Source organism: Anas acuta, chromosome 2 (assembly GCF_963932015.1).
Source record: "Anas acuta chromosome 2, bAnaAcu1.1, whole genome shotgun sequence".
Classification (NCBI taxonomy): domain Eukaryota; kingdom Metazoa; phylum Chordata; class Aves; order Anseriformes; family Anatidae; genus Anas; species Anas acuta.
Genome location: NC_088980.1, coordinates 63,316,715 through 63,340,708, shown reverse-complemented (window position 1 = coordinate 63,340,708; position 23,994 = coordinate 63,316,715). Strand labels below are relative to the sequence as shown.

At 39.7% G+C, this 23,994-nt stretch overlaps 1 protein-coding gene across 8 annotated transcripts in view; it reads left to right on the top strand.

Moving 5' to 3' along the window:
* Window positions 1-23,994, top strand: part of ELMO1 (engulfment and cell motility 1) — a 303,708-nt gene that overhangs the window by 14,653 nt on the left and 265,061 nt on the right. For 2 of the 8 annotated variants that reach the window (XM_068670442.1, XM_068670441.1), the window contains exon 3: window positions 7,651-7,934. The exons of 4 other annotated variants lie outside the window; for them this stretch is intronic. The gene's annotated coding sequence lies outside the window, so the exon portion shown is untranslated. Of the gene's footprint in view, window positions 1-7,650; window positions 7,935-17,604; window positions 17,776-23,994 lie in introns of those variants that run through there. 2 more of the 8 variants (XM_068670445.1, XM_068670444.1) reach the window with 1 other exon arrangement.

The window sequence follows — 23,994 nt, the reverse complement described above, 5'->3', positions numbered from 1 at the left end:
TGAAAGAGCAGAACTGGGGAGTGATACTGCTGATGAAGGAGACTTAACAGAAACCTGAAAAAGACCTTTCTGTGGGGCTATATGGAATAGCGCTGTCCAGATGGTAGACAAATACAGATGAAGAGTTATAAAAACTTGCTTTGTTGGGAAGCTCAACTAAAAAGTATATTATTTCTGCTTAGTAAAGATGGATTACAAATTATATTTATGTGCTTGATAAAGAATCTGTTGGAACTTAAACACCTTACAGCATGAACACCTTGCTGCTTAGTTTTTGCTTTAACTGTGAAGTCCACAGGTTAAAATTTAGTGTCCTGCAGGGCTGTGGAAGGGACGTAAAAACTTCCCTGAACATGATAGTTAAGGAAAATGGGATGTTAATTGTTTCCAAATGCTGGCTTGCTTATTAGAATTTATTACTCATCTCCAACTGGGGAAGCCATGTAAATTCAGATGGCAAGTGGCTAACCAGGCATCAGTTCTGGTGGTCATGTAGTAACTTCTGCCATGACTTTCCTCAGACCTCATTTTGTGGATTGCTTTTTCCTTCTGATTCATAGTTAGCCAACGGTCTAACCAGGCTGTGTCTTTTCCAGCTGGAACTGGGAGAAAGAACTGGGGAGTTTTGTTATTCAGTAACATCATTGCTTACTTCTGATACCTGTTCCTAGATGAAATGAATGGGTGCTGTAACTTGACATCTTTAATATTATTTACTTATTTATTTGAAGTAATTACCTCCCTTCCCAAGCTTAACATAACTTCCCTCTTTAACTTGAGGAAAGCACACTCCAAGATTGTGAAGTGTCTCTCTGTTCCAACAGTTTAATTTATTAAACACCTTTTTTAGTGATGCTGTTCTTTTCTAAGCCCATGTGGCATCAAGGCTGTTGTAAAGTACATCCACAGATTGAATTACAGTTGTCATTTCTGGCTGTGTTTTAGCCCACTCCAAACTTGACTGCCATTTTTGCTCCACTCTCTGAGGTTTTGTTCTCTTCTGCCCTAAGTGTTTAAATTCTCACGTCTGTTTCATTTATAGTTTTTAAACTCAGATTTATTTTCTAAGTCCTTTTTTGAGAAGGAATGTGTGGGAATGTGTGTATAAACCATAAAAATGTTAGTCCTTTGGGAATCACATGATTTTGCAGTCTGTGTTTCCTACCTACTGATATCTTTAACTAGGCCATGTTTTCCTTTCCTTCCCTATTTTCCTCTCTGGGGGAACACTGTTTAGGGTGAACCTTCTTTCTTTAGGATTCCGGATCCCAGTTAGAGTTCCAAGAGTGGGGTTATTCATCTTCCACAGACATTAATTCTGAGTTACTGCTTCTGCAGTCATCCTGTATATTATATGCCTCTTCTTGGTTTGTGGGTTAATGTTAATTTAATGCAATTATTTTCAGCTGCTGTCTTTTCCCTTTAAATCCTCTGCTCTGCTAAGCTAATGAAACACAGCTATTGTGGTGTATGCTGCTGTTCCTCTTACTCAAGGTACTCGTAATGTGGAATACAATAACAAAGATTTTCCTGTCAGCAGTACATGATGGTTCGTAAAGGCCTGCGAGATTTTTTTTCCTCCTCTAAATACATCTTTTGGCTTACTATTTTGCCACTTCCTTCCATTTGGAATTTTCTTTGCTTGTGTGTTGTGGTTTAAAAAAAAAAAATCTCAAATATCTTCAAGTGAATTGCTGATGGTATAGAGGGAAGGAGAGTAAAAGCCACTGGTCTGCTGGTTCACCTTTCCCACCAATGCAGATGTGTCCTGAGTGTCTTCTAGCTTTTAAGAAACAGATGTCTGGGACAGTGGAAGTTATGCTGGTTCTTTAATATATGGCACCTGGATGGTGTGTTTTGGGATACCTGGGCTGGTAGAGCTACTGGTGGCTTCTTGCAACAAGAATTATTGCACTCTTGGGTCTGGACTGCTCTCCAGATGAACTAAAAATGCCCACCTACATGAGAAGGTGCAGGATTCGGCTTGAAGTCAGCAAGATGACTTCACTGCTGTATCATGTAGGAGGAGAGGATTCACTGCAAGGGAGGCAACATATGTTTAAACTTAAATATCGTATAATTAGCCAAACTGGCAAAGGAAACTGTGAAAAACATAAGGAATACGTATTTAGTCTGTTTTGTGATGTTTGAAGAGTTCCCCAGTGCAAGACCCCCCTACTCTAATACTAATATTTTAAAACCCTTCCTGCCACTGTCATGGATATGTTCATCTCTTTCAGGAATAGCTGCAGCCTCGCTTGCTCCACGTCTTCCTCAGGTGTGTTGATACACCTGCTGTGGTGGGGAATAAGCTCAGTAAGGGAACAGATCCAGGTTAAAAATAAGATGTTTGTTTTTCTTTAGGCACTTTTTTTTTTTTTCTGCTCACCTGAGACTTGGACCAGCTCCCTGTGCCACACCACAAATAGTTTGCCTGATGTGACTGAGGGGCTATACTGGAGGAGGGAATAAAGCAGGAGAGGCGGGGGGAAAAGAGGACAGAGACTGAAAACATGGACCCTGGAAGCAACGTCTCCCCAAACAGACCTTGTGAGGAGATCGTGGCTGTCAATATGGATACAGCAAACTAGTGAATGAGAGCAACATGCCACTCTTCCAGCTGTACATATTTTTAAAGAATACTGACAGGTTGAACTGTGGGTACTCTTTATTATTTAAGTGAAATGATGGTTTTATTCTTGGCATGGCAGATCCCAGTAAAATCAGCCCCTCTCTTTCACTAAGCTATGAGTCAAGCCTATAAGCTGTTGCTCACCAAGCATGGGGAGAGGCAGTCGCTGCCCTGAAGATTTCAGCCTGATTGTGTAAGCTCGTACAGAGATGGAGAGAAGCAGCAGCACCAAGAAGGAAAGCAGCGTGGCCAAGCTGATAAAGTGGGTCAGAAGCTGTGTCAGGCCAGGCCTTCTGCATCTGCCTGGCTTCCTACTCCCAGTCTGGTTATACTGCCAAGCTCTTCGGCTTTCTGCAGTAATCCCCTTCATCTTCTAGATCTGGACCTGTAACTGCTGACATGTGGGAGAGGAGGGGGAAGTAAAAAGGGTTGGTATTAATAAACTTCTCTGTGTAGAGTATGGCATCTTGAAATTTGCTCGTTCTGGATGTGACGTCAATTTGTGTAAAAATCACAGGCATACATGTGTTCTGGCTGATGGTGCCAGCAATAGCTACTTGCTCTGAGCATGTGTGTGAGATCTCGGCATGAAAAGCCTTCAGCAGGGTGATCTTTTACATATGCTGACTGAGGACACTTGCATGGCATAGCAGGCAACGCTGACTTAAGGATCGCTAGCCTAGTTCAAATACTAAAATACTTATTCTCAGTGCAAACTATGACGTGTGCATGTTACAAACTTTTTGTAATGTAGCCAGACTTACGAACAGTCATTTGTATGTCTTGTGGTGAAAGTGTTGCTTCCATACTATATTTTTATGCTTGTTTGTGCCTTCCTGTTCTTTATGCATAAAAAAAAAAGATAATTATCTGAAACCTCTCAAACTCATTTAGTTTTTGTATGGTTGCAGTGAAACCACTGATGCCTCTTACTCTGTCCGTGTGTGAGGTGTCATGAGGATGCAGTTCTGTCTGATCAGCTTTGTGCTGGACCTTCATGCTTCCTTGCGAGAGGGACACTTATGTGGCTTGAAAGTCTTGCGCAGTGACTGTGAAGTGTTGAAGAGCTGCAAAAAGGGCTTTGCAAAAGTCTGGGGGAAGAATTTTCATTTGAAGGTTTGTGTATAGGATGGCCTCTGATAGCCATGCACCACCTTATTCTTCGGAGTAATGACACTGCACATGAATCACATTTTCATATGGGTCTAATTTATTTACTAACTGCACTACTGTCATGTGTCAGAAAAAGTATATTATTTCTGAGGTTACTCACAGGAAGCTGGCACAGTGAAGTGTTTTATGGGGGGAAAAAATACAACACCCTGTACAGTTGCCAAAAGTGTATCTGCTGTCCTTTTCACTTGGAGTACCACCAAACTGGAGAAAAAAATCAGTCTCCTATCAAGTAAAGAAAACAAACAAACAATGTCGTATTCTGTCTTATATTTGTAGGTGAGGAGAAAAATAAATTTGAGGGCTTGCATAGGTTGAGAATTTCTTTTGGGGAAAAAGCACATTTATTAAGAAAATAATAACTCGTTTGTATGAAGCCCATCTGCAACAGCAGTGTTTTTACTTTGCCAAAATAACTCTTGGCTAGTATACTCACAAACTTTTTATAAAGAGATGTGACGTGTTGGTCTTCTAGTAATGAATGTGCTCTGAAGTCTTGAGAGCTTGGCTTAAAAACAAACAAACAAAAAAAAAACCCACAAAAAACAACAACAGCAAAACTGCTCATCTTTTTTTTTTTTCTTTTTTTTTTTTTTCCTCTAACTGCATTACTGTTTCTCTCACTTTAAACAGGAGGTACTGAATTCCTTCATTGCCTGCATTCATCGGGTATGTCTCCTGAATAGCCGTGATGATTATTCTAACTATCCTGCAGAGCAGGGTAGCTCTCGTCTATCTTCCTCTTATTACATCAGCATCAGCTGCAAGTTCTTACAGTGGCTCTCTATTAACTTTATGTTCTAAGTGTCAAGTTCCTGCAGCTTTATTTCCTTATCCTCAGCTCTTTTCAGATTACTTAATTCATCCTTCATGCTTCTCTTCCCTGTGCTAATAGTGATTCCAAATTTGTCTTTTTTGCCTCATCTTGACTTTGGCTTTCTCTGCTACTTCTGCTTCTGAAGTGCCTTACCAATAGTCTGCTCTGAAACACTTGCCCGTGTGTCAGCCACCTTGTAGCAAGAACACTGGCTCAGATGTGCAAACAGGAAGCAACCAAATGCAAAGGTATCAAAACATTCATCTTTCATCTTGGGGTTCTCACTGCATCTTCTCTATCCCCTTTTGTCAGTTAGATCGTCAGTTTCTTACAGAAGATGACATTTTCTTGTTTAACTTAGTTTCACTCAGTGATAACACTGAGTACTTTTACAAGTACTTGATAAATAGAAAATCAAATAATTTATATAAATATATAAAATAATTTATCATAGAATTATATGTGTTGGGAGGGACCTTAAAGATCTTCTAATTCCAGCCCCCCTACCATTGGGGGTTGGATAGATATCTACATAATACTCTGTTTTTACAAAAATCACATCCTTGTTCTTTACAAATCCCAACTTTTCTCCCTGCTGCAAAGGAGTGTTTACACAATGCAATCTGCCATCTGAAAACTACTTTGAATTTTTGAATCAGACACTTAAGTAGATTTAGTACAGTTCCGGGTTGTGTTTTTTTTGGTCATCTTTTTTTTTTTTTTTTAGATTGGTTATTACATTGAGGTTAAAGATATTATCAGTCCTGTGCTGTTTGGATGGTACTGTATCTTACCTTATGTAGCCTATTAAAACCGTGAAGCCATCTGTTCTTGGTCCCTTCAGGGTAGTTGCTGCTGGGGTGACTTGGGGAAAACGGACTCCACAATCAGTAAGATTGTATATTGTATTCTCCTAACTCCCTCTCTCAGGGGAGCTGTCTGATCTCCCTGCCCTTATCTCACAAATGCTAGGGCATTTCTGCTGCTTTCTAATTGATCTGCTATTGCTGTCTACTTTCTTGTTCTGCTGGAGCCTGTGTCAGTGCTCATTGTGAAAAGCCTGTTGGGAGAAAGGACAGTCTGCGCTGAGCTGGCAACTCAGGACACTACAACTACAACCGAGTTACATGGCAAGTGAATGTGCTCCAAGCTTAATCTGGAAGCTTCACATCAGGAAAGAGGGTCTGGTTAGTTATTGTAGAGGGAATAATAGTTCTCAAGGTTCAAAAGTCCCTCTTGATGTGACCAAAGTACTCATGAATACTTCATTCTGTGCAGCGAATGCTTCTGGCTACTCCTGTTACGCATTATACTGCACACATCCCATTAGCTGGATGAGCTACTCATCTCTGTTTCACTACAGTTTATTCAGTCATTTCAGATTTATGATGGAAAAAATAAGTTTGTTTTCTCTGGGGTATTACCTTGTTTGTGTTCAGTTAAATTGCATATTTTTATCCTCATTTCACCCCAGATTTAGTTTCTGGTTATGCTTAATAGGCACAGAGTGAACGCACTTCACATTGTGTTTATATTTCTTGAACAATTTTGTGGAGAGTGAGTTGTATCTTTCTGACCTTTCCAACCTGAAGTCATCGCCATGAGAACAATAGGGGTTGACCCTTGTATGTCACATGAGAATGTCCTGGTCTTTGATGCTTTATCCTAAAATTGGGTAAATTTGTATTTCAGCTCCATTCAATTACTGATCTTATATTTCAAGCTTTTGTATGCTTTTGGTGTATGTGATTACCTACTAGTTTTTTCTCTCGATGTAGTAATTAATGCTGTCTGGTATTGCTATCTAAGGTGGATATCATGAGAATAAATACATCAGATTGTGAGATTTAGTTCTGTAGTAATGGCCCACATAAGAGGTTAGTGGGAAAGAGATTATTTATGTGCGTTCAGTTAAAATGATCAGGAATTCTGGAATATTTGCAAACAGTAAAGAATTCTTTAGGTAATGAAGCTGTAACAAAAAGTCAGCTATGTAGCTACAGAATATTTTACTGATATTCAGAAGACATTCAGGCAATTATTTGAAATTATAAATACCTTAAATCTATTATTACAGGCTTATATACATAAAAAATGTATCCTAATGTTTGAGAGACCTAGTGTGACATATCAAGTAAATAACAAAGCAGTGAGGAGGCATTTCAGAATGCATTAAAGCTGGAGAGAGTTTTATTTAAATGAGCTGATACTTAATAGAATATTATTCTTTGTTCTAGATTACAAATCTCTGCTATTTAAATATTTTTCTGTGGAGGTGGGTGATAGGAGTGGGAGGAGATGCATTTCTGGTTTCATCTGTAGCCTTGAATTAACTATGAAAAAGGGTGGGTTCTTAATTTAACTAATTTAAGCTAAAATCTCAGTGAAAACAGTTCATAGTCTTCTGCACAAGCTAACAGGTTAGGTTTCAAGTTGTAGAAGAATCTGATTTACCTTTGCATGCTGGCTTGTATGAATTATGCAACCTCTTCTAATTTTATATTTATTTTACTTTCATTAGTTGACAATATTAGGAATGTGTGTGGTGGTTGTTGTGATTGTTGTTCTCATCCCCATCAAGACCAAGATGTCAAATACCAACTTGCCATACACTAGTTCCTGCACTTTCGTGGTTGGGTCTCCTTGCCTTCCCCTCCAACTCTGGCTGCTGACCTATTCCCCTGGGCCACCACCCTCCGGGATGTTGATGTGTAGGTTGGGTGAGGTGATTGTTGGGTTGCATGAAAGACCTGACCTACAGGACAGTGTCTATGGCTTTGCTGTGGAGTAGCAGCTGTCAGGTGAAAAGGCAATGTTAGGAAGAATTGCATCTCCAGATCTCATTGTGTACTACTAAATGTTCTGAACTGGAAGGCAGAGTCCTTCTGTGATTTCACAAAGGAGTTTGTGGGCTGGTGCCTGACTCTCAAGCATGGTCATCTTGGTGAAGGGTTTTACACATGCAGCCTTTATAGATGTGAGGAAGCTTTGCTCACAGAATAATCAGCCTATTTCTTATGTCCTCAAGGAACCTCCTGCAAGAAACCATCTTGTCACAAGGAAAGCTGGAAAACTGCTTCTGAAGGAGGAACATTTCAATCAACTGAAGTGAAGACATATGTGAAATTAAACAATGCAAAATCTAATCCTTCTGTAGATGACCAATCTTCACATTAGTAAATAAGATTAGCTGTTTTATGTGAAATCTGCCCTTCAGATTTAAGAGACCATAAAACTGATAAATCTGGTTGAGACCAAGTTGGAAACTGTTTTTTGCTACGAGATCAAAAATGAAGATTTGACTTCTAGTAGGTGGGTAACATTTAACCTCAGATCAAGGTGATCTGAATTCTATTACTTTAGGGTAGGTAAGTGAGAAATTGATGTGTCATAGTCTGAGGTGAATGTATAGGTCTGCAGCAAATCATCAGTGATCTCCATCTATTATGCTACATAAAAGGTTATTCATCTTCTTTGAAAAAGTGACCTTTAGTGTATGCAGAGGGCTTGTCACCTTACTAACACTTGGAAAAATTAATCTGTATTAAGGTTCACTTTGGAAATGGAGCTTTTAAAATTACACAGTAGTTCTATGCAAGAGCTTTTAAGTGCAACTTAAGTGGTTTTAGCTCATTTAGTTCCTCGGTGAAGTACATTAAATCAAATTAAAAGCATTTACATTTTAACTGAATGGCTCTAAAAATTTAATGTAATTTTATTAATCTGCTTTTAGTAACGTTTATCTGAATTTACTTTCACTATTTTCTTGTAGGCAAATTGAGACATTCAAATGAGCTGTAGAAGAGAGTAGCTAGTTCAGTGTAAATTCAAGGATAGTATTTCTTGTGCGTTACCATGATCATGTTGACTAGGTCCCTCTGCTAACTTATATTACCCAGTTCAGTCCTCTGAGTCTCAGATCCTTCATTTATAAATTAATGATACTGATTTTAACATCTTCAAGAAGAGACTAAGAGCCCTTTATGTGAGAAATGGTAAATAACATCTTTGTGATGGTACTTGGTTAGAATCCAAATGGAAGTATGAAATTTGTCTTTAGCTTTGTTCATTAATGCAAGGATGAGAAAGGAGCTGGGGAAAATCAATGATTTTCAGGAACTTTGCTCATGAATATAGCTATTTTTTTTAATGAAATTGTGATGAAGACAATCAAACTGTAGATTTAATGTATGTGGAATTGAGGCATCTACATCTGGCCTAGTTTATTAATGTAATCTTAATGTGCTTTGTGTTTTTTTTAACACATTATTTTAAATGAGTAAAGTATACTCACATTAATCAAGAGGTGGTAAATACTTTTTCCCCCTTAGAGAATTGGAGACAAAATGTGAGAGAAACCTTGCTTTGACTGACCAGAACCTAGTAGCATAGAAGTTAGTTTACAAAATGGCAGCAGCAGATTTGGACCTTTCAAAAGACAATACTTTTGCTTCATTGTTCAAGGCTTGATGTAAATCCAGTGACATGGGGTACTTGGGAATAGTAAATGTTGTTATGCACAAACAAGAATGAATGGCTTGAAAGTTTCCTCAGAAATTACTCACATTGGAATTACAGCATGAGGGCTGTATAATGTTGCAGCATACAGACAGTGATTGTAAGGGCTCTCTCTGGATACGCATCATGATGATTTCTGGCATGTATTTTTCCAGAACGTGGCAACATCTAGCAGTGGGCAGTTGTAGCATTTGATGATTTGAATTGCCAAGCAATGCCTTTACTCTCAAATCCATAATAAACCAACCTTTTCCTCTCCCACCCACAGCCCCATTGAGAAGTGAAACATACTGAGTTGCAAAAAGTATGTCAAATATGCATTTAAATGCCTTGCTTTTCTGACGTTTCATTTGATATGTGCTACATGTGACTTTGAAGCATAATAGCACGTTGTCTAACTCCATCAGTTTAGGACAGTGTTTGATCTCAACTGAACAAATGTATTGTTTTACTGTTAAGCAAAAGACATTTGAAATAGGAGAACTGTTTTTATACATTTTAAAAAGCAAATCAGGATATAGCCATGATATACTTTTTTCTTTTGGATTTACAGAAGTAAGACAACAAATAAGTATTATGCCCTCAACCCTAAGCTGAATGCTTAAGGGACAGTAGTTTTGGTAGTAATGCTGTGCCCCTCAAAAGCCAGTTATTTTTTTTTATCTACCCAGTGTGTATAATAAGGTTTTCAAGGTTTCTTTTAAGTTTTTATTTAGTTTTACTTCTAAGTTATGAACAGCTTTGAAAACTGAGATCCTGAAAAAATACACATGCTTTAATGACAGTATTGGAAGAGTAACTATTGATGTGCTAATGTTCATGAAACATCTAGATGGTGCTCTTGAAAGGAAAGGACTCACGGCTTCACTTACTAAAATAACGTTCCTGTGGATATAGCAAAGGTGAGGGAGAATGGGAGAATTCTAAAAAGCATACTCTACAAATTCTATAGCAAATACTGGTTTGTGCCAATAGCCTTCGTTGTCTTCTGGCAAGTCTTTTGAGGCACAAGGTTTCAAATCATGAGGCATTTGCTATGGATACAGGTAACTCAGTGATATGTAGTTCAAGTACGAATAGATCCAAAATGCTCTGTACTTAGCAATTCAGAAAATGCTAGCTAAAACTGGCTCTGTGCAGATCATCAGCTGATATCAACTAGAAGTGAGATCTGTTGGGTACCTCCAAAATGAGAATTTTGCCCTAAGATTGTTTTTAAAATCAACCTTCCTTTTGCTCCCCCTCCCCCCCCCCTCCACAGTTGCCCCTCCCCCGCCCCCCCCCTTTTTTTCTTCTTAAATAACTCTACATTTTGAGGTAACAACTTGTCTGGTATCCCTTGTGTATGGTTCCTGGCTATACACAGTTAGGTAAGAGCATGAGCAAAATGTAAATTCTTTGGTAACAACACAAGATACTACTTTATCACAATTGCTATTTAATTTTTGCAAAAGAACCTCCCACGCTGAATGTTCTTTGAGTTATTTGGGGTAGATTTTTCATGAATAAAATTCTTAGTCATCTTCAGAATCTATGCAATATCTTAAAGAAATAAAGACTTTGCACATTTCAGTAGTTAGTTGGTCTCCTTTTGTATCTTTCTTGATTCCTGTACTGTTTGCTGTGTGTGTGAGAAGCTGCTCTTACAGCTGTAGCAGAAGACTTGAATTAAGGAGTTGAGTGCTGAAATCTTTCCTCCTGGAAACCAAAGGCAAAGAGTTTTTCTCTGTATTTTCTACTTTAAACTCTGCCAGTCACTTTCTGCATGACCTCGGTGAAAGTCTTATCAGCAGAGTTCATGCTGATAATCTGCACCAGGATCTACCAGGGCAGGAATGCATTGTGGGCTGCCACTTTGCAACGTTGCATGCAAGTAAACGGTATGTTGGGCAGTTAATGTATTCCTTCTCCTATGTGGTAGGACTCTTCAGGATGCATGAGGTCCTTCATGTTTCATCAAAATGTAGGGAGACTGCCAAATAAAAAGATACGTTTATCTCAGCTCTAGGTCTGTGCCCTGAACCTCCGTGCCTCACGTATTCAGTTTGCACTGGTTTATATCGTGAATAGGCTTGGGTCAGTAGTTTTGTGGGAGGGATGCTAAGCAAATCAGCCCTGAAATTGTTGCAGTGAGCATAAGCCCGTGGACAAATCGCAGAATTTGGTTGTACCTAGGCAATGATTCATATTTGCCTAAGAGTATATGTCAGTAACACGTAAACTGGCAAGTTCCAGAACTTCCCAGAAAGTCTATTGAGATTTGGAGGTCACAAAGTTAGCAGAGATACCAACTCCTGGGGCTTTATTGCAAATATCAACTCCTGATGTTATTCTAAAAGCCTGAGCTCATGAAGCTAAATGTCTGCATTAAAAAAACAACATTTGTTCACAGAGGTGATAACTCTTGTTAGTCTAATTGTTATGGAGCCGGAGTAGGTAAACAATTTGAGTTGCAAAAATTGTTTTCAATCATGAAGTGCAAGCAGCAGATTTCAAAGCTAAATTCAAGTTAGCGAATATATCTTTGAACTTGCATAGGTATGTGTCTGACAGGAAAGGATAGTTATCTGCAGAGTAAAGGGCACGATGATAAAGCAAAAGAGGAAAGAAGGCTGTCATCTGTGGGAAGGAGTGAGTCAACAGAAGGTCTGTAAAACATGGAGACATACTTTATAATGTGCAGTAAAACTATTATTTCTGAAGCTCATTTTTTTTTGGAATCTCATTAATTTGTTATGTATTCCGACTATGAGCCGAGGCTTGTTTTTGGAAGGTTGTTGGTGTTTTGTTTCTTTTAGTCTCCGCAGATAAATGGTTGTTTCTTTTAGATCTCTTTTTAATTGGTTACCCATGTGAGTTTGCTCAGGTACAAAGCAGTATGCATTTAGCTATATTTCATTTCGAATTGTCACGTAAAACCATTTAACAAAACAATATACATCTTATTCTTTTAAAGCAACAGGATTTAAACAGTCATGGTCATAGTGAAGATGATGCATTCAAGCTGAGGAAAATAGTTTTTCATTCCAATTTAGGTACTGAGGATAGCAAACTGAATATGTTCCTTTATAATCCACCTATCCCAGCAGAGTGGAAAGGAAAATCTGGAAAGCGCACACTGTCTTGCACAAATAATTTGAAAAAGGCCTGCAGGGAAGCTAGCAAGAATTATTTTGAAGACTGCTGCAACTGAGATGCTTGCTCATTTTGACTTTGCTGCATTTGTTCTTTGGTTAAGCCTCAGAAAAACTTGTAGAGGTCCACTGAACTTGGAAGCTATGCCTTAATACTTCGTAAAGCCTATTATGTACTGAATGTGTTAATGTTGCTGTCTTCTATTGCATGAGTACATCACTCTGGATGTCAGAGCGACACAAAGAGCTGGAGCACTGTTAGGGCTTCAGTGTTTTTATTATTATTATTTTTTCCATGTAGTGCAGATGAGAAAAATATTGATGTTAACTAGAGTCACAAATCTTTTCAGTGGAGGGAAAAAACAAAAACTAGCTTCATGGCTTCTTATTTGGGTACTGCTGACATGGTGGTTAGCTCTGGTTCTTGGGTCCAGGCTTTGGCTAGTGGCTTTGGTGCTGGGGTGTGTGTGGGGAACCAACCTGTTCTTTAGTTCCCTCTCAGGCCTGGGGGCAAGTGGAAGGGAACAGGAGATGCTTTCATATTTGGGGTGGAGTGGCAGCATCTTCAGCTATCAGGAGACGTGAAGCTCAGGATCCTGGTCAGCACTGTGAAGGAGAGCAGAGCAAACCGGTTAGGAGAGGGTGGCAGGCCAAGGGAGAAATGCTGTGTGCAAGGTTGAAAGCCAATGCCTTCTTATCCCAGGCTGTCTGGCCTTTAGGTTGTTGTCTTCTAGGCTGCTATGCCATGTCATTGTGGTTTGCTTTTTTCCTTTTTTTTCCTTCTTCCCTGAGATGGCTTTTACACAAAGGGATGTGTGCTGTATTTAGGCTTTTTCCTATTGCAGGGTCTGTTTTCTGAGCTCACTCTTATATCACTGAGCTTATTGAGTGGTATGGCTGTGACACATGCATGAGGTATTTAATTACTTCATGAAATCCAGTTTTATTTTGAAAATGGTGTGTTCCTGCTTAGAAACCTGCATGTGGCTTAGTCTTATTGCTAAGAGGAATATCAAAGCCATTCTGTCCCATACTCCCTATGGAATATAAGTGAACTAATATGAACTATGCTTGCTTCCAAGAGTTGAGAATGGAACTGAGCAAGCTGAGGGAATAGATGTTCAAATAGAGATGGAGTGACTTGAATGTGAATTTTCTTTTTGATTAAAACCTCGGTCACTCAAGTTTAAAATTATCTTTGCTTTGAAGTGAGGTATCTGTTTATGATGTAACTAGGAATTGTTATTACAGCTAATGAATGTTATTTTAATATTGGGTGGAGTTGTAAAAGCCATTAACTTTTTTTTTCAAATGACAGAAAGGAAACCCTCTTTTCCTGATATGAAAAGCCAATTACTGTTATCAGGAAGAGCTTTAACTAAAAGTATTAAAGGGCTGTGCTCACATAATGAAGGCATTATCAAATGAATTCCCTATGCACAGATTTATAGGGTGATGTATCTTAGCTGGAATTATCTTTAAAACTACTACTTAAGATTAAGCTCTTTATAGTGGATTAGTTCTGATTTTTATTTTCCATGTCAAGAGAACTATGAAAACAGTTCAGTAAGTTTTATTTTTATGAGACTTTATGAGAAAAACTATTATTTTTTTTTTGTGACTCACTAAAAAGTTGAGCTAATGGAGAGGGTGCTGTTGTCAGATCTACCCATATCCTTTGAAAACAAGCATATGAATAAAGATAATTTCTGACAGAAGTCCTAATTCTTAAATGCTGAAGTTGTGGAGTTCCTCTTTAAATTATGAAGAGGTTGGGTAGGGCTGGGACTGTACATTTTTCAGATTGAGGTATGTTACAGTTTTATTTTAATGGTATAGGATGGCAGAGACAAATTAATTGCTGTTGTGGAATAGAAGCGTGTAGGAGTTTGAAGAATTACGGAGTTTATGTTGTGATGAACTGGAGTGATGAAGTACAGATAACAGGCCACAGCTGTGGCCACAAATTAGTCCTCTCCAATTTGATGCTGAAAGTATTGCATTATAATTGCTCTTCTAGGATTACCATGTGGAAAGTCTGATGAATAAAAACAGATCTGAAGTGGGGAAGCTAGAAGCGTGTGCTGCTGCAAATGCATACTGGGGCTTCATTGCTGCAAAAGCAAGGTGAAGTAAGGTCCCTGCTTTCCTAGCTGGGACCAGTGCTCAGGAGCTGGCTGGTCTTTGGGTTCTTTCACTGATTTTTACATCTCGCTGTTTTCTTAGAGTTAGGGCTCTCAGTAGCTCCTTCCTCATACAGCCAGCATGGCTCAGGGGAAGATGAGAGTTGTGGTCCTTTCGACTTATACCACCTGTGGGTGTGTTAGCCAAATTCCTGATGTGGAATCCATCAAGAGCTACGTTTATAGGGAGGTGTGGGCTGTCTGCCCTGCCACCACAACCATACTCTACACCGATGGGAGCTGCCTTAGTCCTGCCCCCTCACTTGCACTGTGCCTGTGGTGAGTGGTTTCCAAGAGCTAACCTGGTAACAAGAAAGCCTTCCACTCCTTTCTGCTGCTTACTGTTCTGCCAGTAGGCTTCCCTGAACTGGGTGGTGGTGAGTCAAAGCGGCAGAGGGGACAGACTGCAGCAGTACAGCTCTGCAGTTTCATCTGCTGCAGAAAGTCATTCTGAATCTGCCTTGTGTGAGTAACGGGTCAGAACGGGTGAGCAGGATGCAAAGTGAGGTCTTGAGGTGACTGTTCAAAGCATCCCCTTTACTTAATTTCAGAAGAACACTTGCAAAATTTTTCGTTAGTGTTTAGGGAAAAAGGCGCCATGTCCTCAGCTCTATTTAGGTTAATGATGCTGCATAATTTTGGTAAGAGCTAAGGGTTAGTTTCAGTATGTGTAAGACTTAAGTGAAACTAAGGACTACCATTCAATGTGGTATTATAACAAAGTTTTAAATGGTTGTTGCTTGCACATTTGCTTCCTAACTTCAAAAGAATGAGTTGAAAGAGGGAACAAACTGTGTAGATGAGCTATTCCATGACCTGTGCTTCTGTGCATTTGTGCACATGCATGTATGTAGATACATATATACTGGATAATACACAACATATTGTCGAACAACGTCTAAAAATGCCTTCATAGAAGCATAATACTAGTGCAGACTGGGTAAAAGTCTGTCAGTCTCAGCCTAGGTATTATGATACCCTGTTGATTGGCTCACATAACTGGCAGGCAAAACCTTGTCACGTTTTTACTGAGACTACATCTGAAAAGAGATTGAATTAAATGCTTAAAACATTTAGGTGATCTTCCAAAATTGTCACTCTCATAGGATTTTACTTTTACACCTTTTTTATTTTTCCCTCATGAGGAACACAAGATGTGGTCTCTTCATTTTCCTTTGCTCTCCTTGGCACTTTTACATTGCTTCAAACACTCACACAACTATATGTTATTGGCCACAATGTTCCAAAAAACAAATACAAAGAAATAAATAAAAAACCTATAGGCCCACAGACCTGTGGTTTGAGTTGATTAGCAGACAAGCAGTTGCTGAGAGTGCGGATTGTCCAAGAGCATGAAAATGAACTGGGGTTGACTGGTTGAAGTTGTTGTGACTGTCTTGTGGTTGCCAGGGTCCTATAAAGTTGTCTGGGGCATTGAGTTTTCTTTAAGGTTATAAAAACAAGGGCCAGCTGTGGCCAAGTGAGGGCTGTAAGTAAGCTTCTATTCTCTCTCTGTCAGGCAGAGGGGCTGGAACTAAAGACCCTGAGTGATAAAAGGGAGGGACTGTGCAAGGTTTTTCTCCCCTCCAGATGCTCTTGATCAATCAGTGCAGTTCCCTCCTGGCTTGCAACAACCTGGGCGTTGTGCTAGAGCTAGGAGTTTCCTGAATGCCTAGAGGAAAGTCTGACCCACTTTGGAATGTAGGACAAACATCTGCTGGGATGGGATGCCACTGAAAGCATGGCTTCCCTCTTTCTGCGTTGGGACTGTAATCCAGATTTGCATCCCAGTGAAACAATCTGCACTGGGAAGGTGTTTGAAGCAGATATTGCAATGTAAGGCACACAGTCATTCCTTGATGTGAGGATTTATGCATGCACAACTTGGCATCAGTCATCTCTGACCTTTTCAGAGGACTGTTTCTTCTTTCTTGTCGGTACTGTAATATCTTCCAAATGCATTTGGTGTTTCAGTGGGTTGATAGATGACCAACTGATGTTTATGTACAGTAGCAGAAGCTGTGTTACATTTGGGATGTAGTATTTTATTATCTGCGTTAGCCTACTTTTGCAACTTTCAAACTGGAATTCCCATCTGGTTCTTGAAAATTATTAATACATGGTTTTGAGAGAGGAAGTAAGATTGATAGCTATTCTAATATTTGGTATATAAGGCTTTCATGATAAATTGTTTTATTCTGATTTCTCTGTTCCAGATTACTTTCATAATCTTGAAAAGCAAAAACTAATAAATCAAAGTGGGTTAGAGATCAGGCACGTGGTTTTATTTTAATAGGGGATAAAGCTGAAATCTCACTGAGTGTACATTGTTCACCACTTGTTCTCTGGGGCGTATGAATCAGTCCCTTCATTACTGATTTCGGTGTTACTCTTGGTGCTTATGCTCATGTGCAAAGTTAATATGTTAGGAAAAAAGCCTTTTGTGGCAATGTGAAGTTTCAGCTTCAGAGTACATTTGCTTACTTGATTTATATCTGTCAGCAGGAAGGGGATTTTGAGAAAAGGCACAGTAAGCCTGCAAGCTAGAGAATGAGGTATGATTTTCATGGTTGTGCCTTATGCATAAGGGACATTTTTTCCCAAAGGATTCAGGGTAAGATGTGCTCTGGGGACTGTTTGCTATGTGTGTAGGGAGAAAGGCAGCAGGAAAAGCCTTTCTCCTAGGCTCTTCTCAGTGCTCCTGGTTAGTCTTTAGGCTGGTGTGCCCAGAAGAGGCTCAGATCAGAACCTGGTAGAGGGAGAGTCATGAATAAGGGAATTAGACATTTTGAAACCCATCCCATCATCCCTCTTGCTGCTGTATCTACACATAAGTTCTTTGGCTTCTTTTTATCAGAGTAGCTGAAAGAGGCTGCTAAATGAAGAAACCAGCTTTCCTTTGAACTTTTAACCTTCGTGAAAGCTTCAGTAATTGGCTTCTGCGGAGCATAGATTGTTTGAATCTGACATTTAAAAAAAATACAGGAAGAATGAAATATCCATGTACACTTCTGAAATTCCCAAATTGCCCGTGAAGATCTTGCTTCTATGTGCTTTAAAACCTTCAGAACTGCAGAGAGACTGGGGAGGGGTGAAGTGTCCCTGCTGCCTCTCAGCCCCTGAACAGTGCCAGGATGTGGTCGGGCTGAAATGAGAGTGCAGCAGTTGGTAGAGAAGCTCCAACTGAGGAAAAATGGTCTGTGTGTGTGGATGTAATTTCTTTGAGAGGGAGGAAGAAGGCTTGAGGAATGGGTCACGTCAAGGGAAATAAAGGACTTCCAGGAGAGAAAAGGAAAGAAAACAAAAAGACTGCCAAAGGTGAGAGAGATGAATTGTACTGCCTAGGCTAAAGGTGAGCATTATGCTCGAATTTTTCCTGTGAATGATTGTCATGTTTAATGATAAATAAATAAATAAGCAAAGGTTTCTATGCTTTTGTCCATGTTGAAGAGAACACAGTGAAACTCCTGACAGTTGCTGCTCGTTTCTAAGAGTTGATCATGTGAAACTTTTAGGTACTAAAAGCAAGCAAAGAACATTAGAGTAAGCAGGGATTAGACTTTAGTGGGTTTTAAAGCTGTCATCGCCTCGTTGTACAAAAGGAAAAATAGTGTCTTAAATACAAATGACTTCTGGCCTCTGACTTTTAATAGATGTGTTGTAAGTTAATAATAATAATTAAAAAAAAATGCATATCCAGGTCAAATCATGCTTTAGCTGACATTTAATCTAAAATGAAAGCTATTTTCAAGCATATAATTCCTAGGTTTCTCATCTATATAAAAGCATAATACCTTTTTGCAAACTTGGGAATGAAAATTTCAAGGGGTGCAGCCCAGCAGTGGAGACCTGCAGCCCTTCCTTCTCATGTACAAGCTAATAGCCATGCGTACATCTCCGCACGCATAGCTGTGCAATGCGAAAACGTGCTCAGCAAGGCTTTGTAGCTCTCAGCTGCTGTTAGAAACTGCATGGTTGAGTTTTCTCAACGGAAAGCAGCAATGCATATCGTGGTTAACTTGGCTGGGGGCATGCAAAACTACCTTGTCTTGTTCTTCCTTTTTAGATGGTCTTTTTTCTTAAATAAGGTTGGCTAATGAAGCAGAATAAAGAGTGGTGAATTTATGAAAGGAACTCTTAAAATCAGGAAGCTCCTTAGTTTCCCAACAGTACTTCAGCTTGATTTGTTAGAATGCAAGAAGCCTTGAATGCTTTCCCCATAATCTTGCACCCTGAGAAAACTGGGATCCTTTGTAGCTGTGAGATTTTTCATCTTGATGTCATGTTATGTGTCTTCAAAGCAAGGGGCCAGTGTTTCCTGTCATGTGCCTATCTCTTAACATCTGTATTTCCACTTGAGCAATTAAATGGCTAAAAGCAAAAGAGGGTGTCACCAGTAGCCACACATTAATTCACTGTGTAAAACTGCAGAAATTATTTGGGGCCAGTAAGAGGTAACTGTCACAGGACAGCGGTCTCTTCCTGTCATGTGTATGTAATGAAAATAAGGCAGTTGCCAGGAATGGCTGAGCTGAAGAGCCAGATGACAAGTTTTTTTCTCAGTTGAGGACAGATTAAACTTTCAGAGCTCTAAAACCAAAGCATATGGTGTTTTGCAAAGTCCCCTGTGCTAAATGGTGAAAGCCTGAAGATAAGGAAGAAGGCAGTAACGAGCCTAGTGGTTGTTGCTTGCTGGGCTGTTTTGGAGTGTTTGCATTTTGATTGGCTCTGCAGACATTTGTGTGTATGCCTCAGGGACTCTTCAGGTGACAAAAAAGAGCTTTTCATGTAAAGAAAATTGGTAATGAGACTTCGGGCTTGCTCCCTACAGCATGTTCTGTGTGCTTTCTGTCTTGTCTCAAATGAATATAGTGGTGATGCTTTTATTTTGCCTGAAAAAAAAATAGTCTCCCTTGCTAATTTGTTTTATATTAATCTACCTAGAAATATATTTTTCATTTTGTGCTGGTAATGAAACTTTTTAATTTGGCAGAGTGAGAATTCAAAGGCATTGGCCAATAAATATAGCCACAAAATGGTTTACCCCTTTTTGTCCCAGCACAAAAGGTGGTATTCTTGTGAGTAGCCCGGTATAAAGGGTAACTGCAGCATTGTGCTCTGAGATGCTGAGAAGCACAGATTGCATCTTCAGAGTCTGTCAGAAACATCCTTCACTTCTACATCTTTAAAAAAATATATATTTATTATTACTTATTTGTATGACAGGTGTCATATTCAAATTGTCTAGTAGCAAGAAATAGGGATGTAAGCCAGTCTGTTCTCAGGACCTTGAGGGCTGGTGAAGTTAAAATGCAGAAAGAACCAGGCAAGTAGTCAGTCCAAACACATGAATAAATAAGGCAGCAGCCTGTTCTGGGTGATCAGTCAGTCTGATTTAGATGCACACCCCTGTAGCCTCCAAATGCCTCACAACTTCTCTGAGGAAGTGTAGTGCCCCATTTTATAGTTGTGGGTTGGTGGAGGCACAGAGGGCCAAAGGGCAAGTACGTGGCCACACACACAGCCTTTGAATAAAAGACGATTAAACACAAGTGTTCTTGGTCCTAAGTTTAACATCCTACTCTTTGAAGCAGCCTTTCTGTTCATTTTTAACAGTGTAATTACCTATGTGTGGTAGGGAGTTCTTTTCCCCACAGCACTGATTAAAGAGAATAAACTTGGTAGATGTAAGATGTTTGCAGTTTTTTTCTTTTTTCCCCAGTTTATTATTTTTCTCTGGTGTATCTTGTACTAGCTGCTAATGAATTGGCAAGATTACATTCTCTCAATGACACTAAGGTCGAGTAACAATCTGTTTTTTGTGTCTCAGGGGAATTATTTTGCAAATACAAAAATATGGTTTTCTCCCTTGTTTAAATGGGAGCATTAGACTTTGTCCTGGACACTTACGTGGCATATTGGCACTTCGGGTATACTGCTCCTTCAGAATTCCCTTCAGGTCAGACCTTCTGCCTCATGTGGAGTTTTCTTTCTAGTCATAGTCAAAGCTGTTGGTACAGCAGGTGAGACCAGCAAGGTAAGAGATGAACACTGAAATCCACCTAATTCTTTGCTGATGTTACACCCCAAGAAGAGAGCTTATGAAGATGTGGCTGGTAGGAACCTGCTCCAGAGTTTGGAGAGTAGCACTTGCGAAAATGGAACTTGAAAAATTTATTTTCCGTCATATTCCCATGTACACAGTCTGTTTTAAGTTTTGCATGGCCAGATCGGGGGAGGCAACTGGGAGTTGCATGCTGTGGAGAACGTATCTTGGAGCCCTACATACTGGGGTAGTCTTCCAGGCAAAGTAGAAGGAAATTGCATTAATTCACAGCAGAGCAAAATCCCATGTTGGGAATATCATACTCATACAATAGGAGAACTATGAAGAACTCATATGATAGGAAGATATGAATGGGACTCAACTCCTGGTCTTCAGAGATGCGGAGTCCATCCACACAGCTGGACTTCTGGTAGGCCGTGGCCACAGTTCTGTGGACACAGTATCAAGTCTGCACAGCCTCTAATGTGGAGCATCGTTGTGCTGTAGGGAAGCATGAACGGGGGATGATGAATTGGAGCACCCTTCTAGTAGAGGTGGGCACTGCCACTTTTTGGAAATGCTTATGCTTTCAATGCAAATGTGAATATCACATAATGTAGTGTAAAATGAGAGTGGGTAGAGTTTTGTGTTTAGTGTTGTCACCCACCATGCTGCCAAACCCATAAAAGTCAAGTTTTGATCTTCAAAACAGAGCAAGAAGTATTGTACTGAAGGGAGAAATAGGAGCCCATTCTGTTTTTATAGTGATTAACAACAATCACATTTATTACTTGAACATTAGAGATCTATTGATGTTACATTACTATTGCAAGCAGGTAAAAAAAAAAAAAAAAGTGACAGGGATACTGTTTTGTGCTTTCTTTTAGTGTTGGCATTTTCACACAAAGAGCTTTTCAGCCAGGTGTTAACCCTATTGGAAGTTCAAAATTGCCAACTTCAGTCAGACACTCTATTTGAAAACACTTCTAACTGTGTCAAATTGAATTAGACAGTTAAGTGAACAGTGATTTGCTACCCCTCAACCCCAAGTGCAGCGGCGAAATTTAATTTGGGAACGCTGAAGTTTGAAAGCAAGAATGATGAAACAGTGGTTATGCTCACAGGGGAGTTAGTTAAGGAATGTTACTTTATTTGTGAAAATTATGAACTCCAGCAATCAGCAGACCACTATAAGTGTATTTGGATTTTATCCAAATACTTTAATCTTTTAATGTCTATTACAATTATAAAGGAGCTCATTGAGTTAATGAAACATACTGTAATGAGCTTGTAATTGCATATTTTTACATCATTTTCTGCTACTGAATTGAATCTCAGCTATGCGCCATGAACTGTGCACAGGTGAAATAAATCTGTTTTTCAGGCTCAGAGTGTTTCCATGACAGTTTAAGACAAGCAGATTATTCCTGCTCTTCTCTTTGCCCCTATCTATTCTTTATTGTGGTCCTGATGATGCTCAGGTGGATGAGTGTTGGATGTGTCTTTGTTTTGCTGGGGTTAGTTTTTGAGCACTCCATCGTTTTGAACCAGCCTGCTGGCCAGGTTGTGCCACAGGGGCAATGGAGATGTAAGAGCTGCTGGGGAACTGGGCCTCGAATGGCAGGAGCCTGAGGGTGTGGGAGTGAAAAGATTTCAGTTTAGCAGAGATCGTAAGGATGATGTCTCAGGATGATGCTATGTATTACAATATTTTTAACATAGAATGGTTGTGAGGATTCATTTTTTCTGTCTAGTAAGTTAGAGGTATTCAGGTTATTATACAGCAAGGGCATCACGTCCTCTTGGCTGTTGCTGCCAGGCTCTCCCTGTCCTGTAGCTGGCATTTGTAAGTTCTTAGCAGGTAAAATACTTGGTAATAGCTCTGGGGTGGAATTGAGAGTATTAAAATATTCGAGGCACTCTATTTGTTGTTAAGATAATACAGAACAGCATCACACAGCAAGTGGTGGTTCATTTTGAATGGATGTTTTGATAGAAGTCGATTGAGTTGCAGCAGCAATCAGTGACAACTGATGTTCTGGCTCCTGAGAAGGAAACTGCCACGAGTTATTTTGCAGAATAATGTGGCTGGCACAGTTCAGTCCTCAGCATGCAGACAGTGCTGGTCATGTCATCTCTATGCGTGTATTGTGGGAAGGTTTAAGCACGCAGTTCATAGATTAGACAATTTGGAAGCAGCGAGTGTTTTGCTCGTTCTTGGCATAGCTGTGCATGTTCCCAGAGACGCTGGAGCAGGAGCTTCATCCAGAGCTTGGAGACAGAAACACAGCTGTGCCGCCATCAGCTTTTGATGGTGAGCATTAGCCAAAGCCATTTGGGGAGTCTTAGAGAACCTTTGTAATTATAGTTACTTATGAGATAGAAGTCAGATACCTAGCAAAGCAGATCATATATCCTACAAATGTGGCTTTTTAATTGATGATGGCTTCTTACCTGAGCAGTGAAGTAAATTGGCTAATATTTTTAATGAGTTATGTTCAAGATGGTGATTCTGACTGTAAAATTATTGCCGCTTTTTTTTTCAGATAGTTACACAGAGGACTGATTAACAGCTGCCTTTGGTTTCAGCAGTGGCTGAATTGGTGCCCTTTCCCCTCCCCCTCCCCTTTTTTTTTTTTTTATCATAGGCTGGCATGTTAGCATAAATTAGATTCAGTGGGTTTTTAAATTCATATGTGGGTTTTAATCTGGGAGTGAACACATCACATGTTCTACTGTCCCCATTAGAAAGGAGAGACAGTAATCTTCTCAACTGGTGTCCACTGCTTAAATAGCTTGAATCGCTGGAGCTCACGACTGAAATCAGTCAATGGATGATGTTTGCATCATTCCTTCCTCCTTCCCTGTGCCATGTGGGTTTTAGCATGGAAAATAATGCACAATAAAAGGGGGTGACCGCAGACTATATTGAGTGCTTGAATGTGATGTATTGGACTATAACACAAAAGCAATTTACAGTAGTTTTCCTGTCAGAAATAGTTTCATCTTGATCTTTAAGATCTTAGTTCAAGTTATAGAAGACTGGGATTATTTGAATGAGTGCTCTTGAATTGCTGGCTGGTAAGAGTTAGAGAGATTGTTGTTCCGAAGTTAAAATTGACAGCCATTTTTATTATATTTAGAGAACATTGCTATGACATGGAAGGCAGCCTGCTAAAAGAGCTGCCCTTTTTGCTCATTGTACACGCATCTGAGTGCAGAAAAGGCATAACATTTGAACACAGATGGGCAGGCTACGACTTCGAGTACTTGGGGTCATTACATCAATGTACCGAATAGAATCACAGAAAGGTTGAGGCTGGAAAGGGCTAATGGAAGTCATCTTGGCCAACCATCCTGCTCAGGCAGGGTCACTGTTACTTGTGGTTTTGTAATGGACAAATGAGCAAGGGATAGTCTCCTGTTAAAACACTCAAATCTCCCATTACCAAATGTCATGCTTAAGGCAGTTCACCAAGATGCACACAGGG